This window comes from Aegilops tauschii, chromosome 1, assembly GCF_002575655.3.
Source record: "Aegilops tauschii subsp. strangulata cultivar AL8/78 chromosome 1, Aet v6.0, whole genome shotgun sequence".
Lineage (NCBI taxonomy): Eukaryota > Viridiplantae > Streptophyta > Magnoliopsida > Poales > Poaceae > Aegilops > Aegilops tauschii.
Window position 1 is genome coordinate 27,855,669 of NC_053035.3, and position 7,426 is coordinate 27,863,094.

Genomic DNA, 7,426 nt, shown 5'->3' on the forward strand with positions numbered 1-7,426 from the left:
TCTTCAATGCATAACCTTGCATTCACCTCTCGTATTTCGAAAATGACATTAGTTGTTGAAAGTTTTACCTGGTGCAATACCAGATAAGTATGACCCGTGAAATCTTTCGGGTTCACACAGATTAGGGAAGGCGTTGGTTCAACCCATCGGGGCATCTTAGGAACATATACCACAAACTTAAAGAGTAAATAACACAAGCTAGAAGGTAGAGCATGGGTGACAAAACGAGAGGATAAAATTTACCGAAGGCATTATGTATCAGGGAAAGAACTTCTCGAGGTTTTTGTATACGAAGGACACTATCGGATGATATTTCAACAAAGGATCCGACGGTCCATAGCGAAGCTGATGTGAGTATCGGCACACAACCAGAGGAAGAAACAATGCGAAGGCATTGGATTATAGAAACAACTGACTATTTTAGAGCTCAAATGCAAAGGAATTGATTTCGAATCAAGGGCTTGGAAGCAAACGCTCTGATTAAGGATGGATAAGTTGAGTAGACTTAGGGATACAATCGACGGTAATTTGATTAGTCGAGAACCAACTCCTATTCAAAATGACACCTGAGCCAGAAGGATGAATTCTAGGATCTGATTGAGGATTGCGAGCATTCGCAACATATTGAATCAATGGACTCAAAACGATAATGACACAGGATGCCAATATGATTACAAGACTTATGGGATTAATCATAATGCTAGCAAGCAAGAATTTCAAGAGCATTAGGATGTCAAGGATTTTTAGAAGAACGAATGGTATTTCGAAGACTTTTGTGAAATACATGAATCAACTGGGGATGAGCGGATACTCGATAGGTGCAAGAAATTATCCGTAGGGGTATTCATGTGGCAAGGAACTGCGAGGCAGTAGCCACAAAGTATTCTGGGGGTATCTTGTAATAACAAGATCGACTAGGAATAAAAGTAAGCACGACCGGTGTAAGTATTTATCCATAGGGATATTTCGGTGGTAGGGAATTGCAAAAGCAACGGGCACAAGGTCTCGAGAGAATATCGGAGAGTATCTTCGAAATCTTCTGGTGCAGACGGCGATCATCTGGACTGAAGGGGCTCTCCGGGAGGAAGTACATTTCGAGAACCTAAAGTTAGATTTTAGTAAATTCATTAAACCCGAATATGAGAGAGATCAGAGTCCCAAAGTATAGCCATGTTAGTAAAAGTTTTGTAAAGTCTAAACTCGACTTCGGCCAAGGAGCGTGGAAGGGAGATTCTTACAGGCAGTCGGCTCTGAGACCAACTTGTGACGCCCTCGATTCAATCGTACACTAATCATACACGCAAATGTGTACGATCAAGATCAAGGACTCACGGGAAGATATCACAACACAACTCTAGACACAAATTAAAATAATACAAGCTTTATATTACAAGCTAGGGGCCTCGAAGGCTCGAATACATAAACTCGAATACACAAGAGTCAGCGGAAGCAATAATATCTGAGTACAGACATAAGTTAAACAAGATTGCCTTAAGAAGGCTAGCACAAAAGTAGCAACGAACGAAAAGGCAAGGCCTCCTGCCTGGGACCTCCTAACTACTCCTCGAAGTCGAACTCCACGTAGAATCATCCTCGGGATCCTCTGGCTCCTGGACTCCAGCATCTGGTTGCGACAACCAGGTATAGAAAGGGGAAAAGAGGGAGAACAGCAACCGTGAGTACTCATCCAAAGTACTCGCAAGCAAGGATCTACACTACATATGCATGGGTATCTATGTAAAGGGGCAATATCTGTGGACTAAACTGCAGAATGCCAGAATAAGAGGGGGATAGCTAATCCTATCGAAGACTACGCTTCTGGCAGTCTCCATCTTGCAGCATGTAGAAGAGGGTAGATGGTAAGTTAACCAAGTATCATCGCATAGCATAATCCTACCCGGCGATCCTCCCCTCGTTGCCCAGTGTGAGAGCGATCACCGGGTTATATCTGGCACATGGAAGGGTGTGTTTTATTAAGTATCCGGTTCTAGTTGTCATAAGGTCAAGGTACAACTCTGGGTCATCCTGTTACCGAAGATCACGACTATTCGAATAGATAAACTTCCCTGCAGGGGTGCACCACATTACCCAACACGCTCGATCCCCTTTGGCCGGACACACTTTCCTGGGTCATGCCCGGCCTCGGAAGATCAACACGTCACAGCCCTACCTAGGCACAACAAAGAGGTCAGCACGCTGGTCTAAATCCTATGGCGCAGGGGTCTGGGCCCATCGCCCATTGCACACCTGCACGTTGCGAGGGCGGCCGGAAGCAGACCTAACCTAGCAGGCGTTCCAGTCCAATCCGGCGCGCGCCGCTCAGTCGCTGACGTCACGAAGGCCTCGGTTGATACCACGGCGTCGAGTGCCCATAACTGTTCCCGCGTAGTTGGTTAGTGCGTATAGGCCAGTGGCCAAACTCAGATCAAATACCAAGATCTCGTTAAGCGTGTTAAGTAGCCGCGAACGCCGACCAGGGCCAGGCCCACCTCTCTCCTAGGTGCTCTCAACCTGCCCTGTCGGTCTGCCACAAAGTAACAGTCGGGAGCCGTCGGGAACCCAGGCCCACCTCTACCGGGATGGAGCCACCTGCCCCTTCATCCCCCATCTCCGAACAGTATCATAAGTAATGTAACAGTATAAAGTATATAAGATATGCCCGTGATCACCTCCCAAAGTGATCACGGCCCAGTAGTATAGCATGGCAAACGGACAAAAGTGTAGGGCCACTGATGGAACACTAGCATCCTATACTAAGCAGTAGGATAGCAGGTAAGGGTAACCACTATAGCAACAATGACAGGCTATGCATCAGAATAGGATTAACCGAAAGCAGTAACATGCTACACTACTCTAATGCAAGCAGTAGAGAGAAGGAATAGGCGATATTTGGTGATCAAGGGGGGGGGGCTTGCCTGCAAGCTCAGCCGAGAAGGAGGGGTCGTCAACATCGTTGTCGTACTCGGTAGCAGCGGCGTCGGTCTCGATGTCTAACGAGAGAAGAGGGGGAAGAAACAATAAGTATAATGCAAACATAACATGACGATGCATGACAAGACAATGCGCGGTGCTAGGTGTGCCCTAACGCGGTAGGAGGTGATACCGGCGAAGGGGGGGGACATCCAGAAAAGTATTTCCGGTGTTTGGCATTTTCGGACAGATGAACCAGAGGGGGAAAGTTGCGTGTTCGCTATGCTAGGGATGTGTGGCGGACGAACGGGCTACGTATTCGGATTCGTCTCGTCGTTCTGAGCAACTTTCATGTACAAAGTATTTTCATCCGACCTATGATTTATTTTATATTAATTTAGAAAGGATTTAATCATTTAACATATTTAATTTAAATCAAAAATAGGTTTACTGCATCAGCATGAAGTCAGCGGTCAACATTCACTGTTGACCGGTCAACTGATGCGTGGGTCCCATTTGTCATAGTCACAGTTTAACTAAACATAATTAATTTAACTAATTAATTGATCAATATTTATTTAATTATCATATATATTTTTATCTCTATTTTTTGTTTTCTTTTTGTTTTTACCCAGGGGTGGGCCCCTGTGGTCAGAGGCCCAGGCTAGCCAATCGGGCGCTGGGCTAATGGGCGTCCAAAGCCGGCCGGACCCGGGCGGAGCGGAGCGGGCGGGTGCGCGGCCGGTGATGGCGACGGAGCTCGGTGGCGGGGGTGTGCACGGGAGGGTCAGGGGGTCGCCGGCGTGGCAAAGGAGGCACAGCTCGCGGCAGAGCACAAGGTTGGCCAGAGTGGGTGGCGCGATAGCAGCATGCAGCAGCAACCGCAGGCAGGGCAGAGAAGGCGAGCGAAGCGCGGCGCAGTGGGACGACACGGGCGCGCGGCGCGGGATGTGGCTGGGTGGCGCGCGGGGAGGCGAGCACGGGCGGCCGGGGGCGGTTGCAGCGCGCTAGCGGACAGTGGCGGGGCCAGCGAAGCGCGTCGTGAGCGCGAGAGAGGGAGCATGGGATGCGGGGAGTAGCAACAGCAATGGAGCAGCAACAACAACATCAAAAAGCAGCAACGGCAAAGCGGCAACTTCAGGCGGCAATGGGAGCAGCAACGCGGTAGCAGAGAGCAGCGGCAGCCTATGAGCGGATGAGGCGGGCGCGCGTGGCTGCGGGGAGCCGCGGCCAGGGAGGCTGCGGGCGGGGGGGGGGGGGGGGGGTGTGCAGGGGAGCGCCCGGGCGACGGCGGCCATGGGCGTGGGCGGAGGGCGACGACGGCTTCGGTCGCGGCGGCTACGACAGCTACGGAGCGGCAGCGAGGGTGCTCAAGCTCGAATCCGATCTCGGGAATAATCGGGGAAGTGGCGGAGCTCACATTGATCCTGCAGATGTGCTTAGTGGGCTCGGGGAAGGCTCGGAGGTGACGAATTCCGGCAATGGCGTTGGCGGTGCAGAGAAGTGGAACGACTCGATCCGGTCGAAGCAGAGACACTCGGCTCGCGTTCTTCAGCATAGAGGATGCAGCGGAGGTGGGAGGAGCTCCTGGCGCAGTCCTAGGCGACGGGGAGGGCAGTGGCCACGGGATCGACGAGGGCCATGGCGATGAGGGCGTTCGGGTGTGTGCGGGGAGGAGGATCTGGGGCGAGAGGGGGAGAGTGGGGTTGCTAGGGTTTGCCACTGGGTCAGGGCACCTTGTAGGACGTCGAGGAGTCACGGGATGGCCGCCACGCACGGATGGTGCGGCCATGGCCGGTCGGATGCCCTCCACGATCCCGTCTCCTGTAGAGAGGTGGGAGGAGAGGTGGAGGTGGGCTGGGCTGGCCATTTCGCTAGATGGGCCAAGGTGCCTAGTAGATTAGGTCTTCTTACCTTTTCTTTTTATTTACCTTTTCTTTAGTGTTTTCTTTTAGTTACCTTTTAATTTTGTTTTAGAAAAATACCAAAATGGCACCTAATTTGATGTTACTAAATATGTCACTGCCACATTAACTTGTTACCCAAACTAAAGTAGTTTCGTAATTATTTAATATTTAAAAGCATATAAATAATAGTTTTCGCTACTGTTTTATTCGCCTCATAGTATTGAAATAATTTATAAAAGTGTGGTTTCTTCACCAGAATTACCCATGCATTATTTGGTTCACTTTGAACATTTTTGTTTTAATGTTTGAAACTTTTGTTGTTTAACTTGATTTTGAATTTGAATTTGAATCATTTTTGAACTAACGCAAGATAAACAACATTAATCATGGTGACATGGCATCATTAGCAATGAATTACGGTAGCTTAATTATCCGGGCGTCACATTCATATCTTTCGAACCAAATGTCCAATACTGAAACTTTTTATATATTTGAATTCGTGGTGACAAGATCTTCAGAACAAGATAAATTTTGGATATGATTGAAATATATTTAATTTTATATATTTCAATTATCTCCGAAATCACTTTCATAAAACATTAGATTGTTTCACTATTTCATTATCTTTCGTTGTAAAATGCCTATTTCACACATTAGAAAACACAAATTTTAGTCAATTAAAAAACTTGTTTCACTATTTCTGAAAGCCGATTTCAATCATTTAAAAATACTCATTTCTTTATATTCAGAAAACCAAATTCACTCATATGAAGAAACTGATGTCGCTCATTTCAGAAAAATGATTTCGCCCAGTTGAGAAAACATATGCCACTAAGTTGAGAAAACATAGATTTCAGTCGTTTAAAAAACAGGTTCATTCATTTCAGAAAGCTGGTTTCAATCATTTCAAAACACACTCATATCTTCATGTTTAAGAAACCAATTTCTCTCATCTGAAGAAACCAATGTCACTCATTTCAGAATAATAATTTCACTGAATTGAGAAACATATTTCACTTAGTTAAGAAAACATATTTCAAAATTGATTTCACTCAATGCAAAAAACATATTTCTAAAAAATAGATTTCACTCCATTTAGGAAAGACATTACACTCATTTACAAAAGATATATTTCACTCATTTCAATATATAATTTAATTATACAAAAACTGATTTTTGAAAAGACCTATTTCAGTTTTGTAAATGAGTGAAAAGATATATTTCACTCATTTAAATAATTGTCAACGCTATCAATTTCACACATTTGAATAACCCATTTCGGTTTTTTGGAAAGACCTATTTCAATCATTTTCAGAAACTGATTTTTGTTATTTCAAAAGACCCGAGTTTCAGTTTCTCAAAAACCTATTTCAGTTTTTCAATTGATCCATTTTCAATTATTTCAGAAAAACATGGTTCACACATATGAATTTCATGGGGTTTCACATATGAATTTGACAAAAAATATTTCATATTTCAACAATATCACTTTGAGTTTACATATTCACAAATTAAATATGGACTAATATCACTTTCTTTCGCAAATCTGAACCAAATAACTCTTGCATGTGTCACAAAGTCAGATAGGTGCCATATTTCACATGTATAAACCATAATTCTCTTCCATATTACACAAAACCAGATTTCACTTTCACTTGAGTGAATTCCAGAAATTATCAATTCTATATGAACCATAAATCTCTTCCATATTTCACAAAACAAGATTTCACCTTCACAAATCTAACACTGAACACAAATGCAAGCTGAGTAAACATTCAGAAAAAATAGAGAACATTGGCAGCCCCGATTTCTTTCAACACTCCCAAATCTCGAGAGGATAATCGCCGTTTATCTGGGTAAAAACCAATATCATGCATAATAAAGAAAAACTAACTCTGAACAGATGCAGAGAGGTTAGGGGCGCTGGGGGGCTCCATGACTCACCAGAGGCAGCTGGTGGCGGAAGTGCTTGGAGTCACCGGATCCGGTGCCGACCGTGAGCTGCGACCCGCCGTGGTGGGTGGCCGTCATGGTTCCCACGGCGAGGACGGCGGCCAGGCAAAAAGGATGCTGGAGGACGGGCGTGTGGTGGGCGGGATCGAGGAACCTCGTCGGCGCAGGTCACCCCAACGTCGACAGCAGTGGATCCGTCTTCCGCCGCCGTGATCCAGCCTCATTCCTCGCCGTCCGCCTGGTACAGCGGCGCCGCCGCCAGTCCAGGGCACCTCTCACGGGCCACGGGAGAGAAAAGGGGAAGAGAGAGAGATCGGGTGAGATGCAAGATATTTATTCTGCCCTGGTCCCACGTTTCGCATTGTGTCTCGTATTCCTTGTTGTATAGCACGAAGCAGTAAATCCTACGTGGTTCCCTCACGAATCTTGACGCAAGCGCCAATGGCGGATGGTGCGCCGATACATCCCGCCACCGGTAAAAAGGAGTTTGCGCAGGATCCCTGTTCTTGGCGTGAAGTTCTGGGCTAAAACACTAGGCTTGACTGTAAGTATTAGAGCATCTCCAGACGTTCAGCCTCCCTGGCGCTAAAAAGAGTGGCCTGACGGTGAACCGGCGCTAGTTTGGCCCCGGGGGCGACTTAGCTCCCAGCCACGCC

General features: G+C 46.5%; 2 long non-coding RNA genes across 2 annotated transcripts; both read right to left on the reverse strand.

Moving 5' to 3' along the window:
- Positions 1 to 1,355: 1,355 nt before the first annotated feature.
- Positions 1,356 to 2,991, reverse strand: LOC141039267 (uncharacterized). The gene is made up of 2 exons (XR_012200187.1): positions 2,916 to 2,991; positions 1,356 to 1,624 (listed from the first exon to the last, which is right to left on the reverse strand). It is a non-coding gene; the product is annotated as an uncharacterized lncRNA (long non-coding RNA).
- Positions 2,992 to 6,386: 3,395 nt separating this feature from the next.
- LOC109786633 (uncharacterized) lies at positions 6,387 to 7,101 on the reverse strand. Its single transcript, XR_002238368.3, has 2 exons — positions 6,762 to 7,101; positions 6,387 to 6,669 (listed from the first exon to the last, which is right to left on the reverse strand). It is a non-coding gene; the product is annotated as an uncharacterized lncRNA (long non-coding RNA).
- Between the last annotated feature and the right edge of the window lie 325 nt (positions 7,102 to 7,426).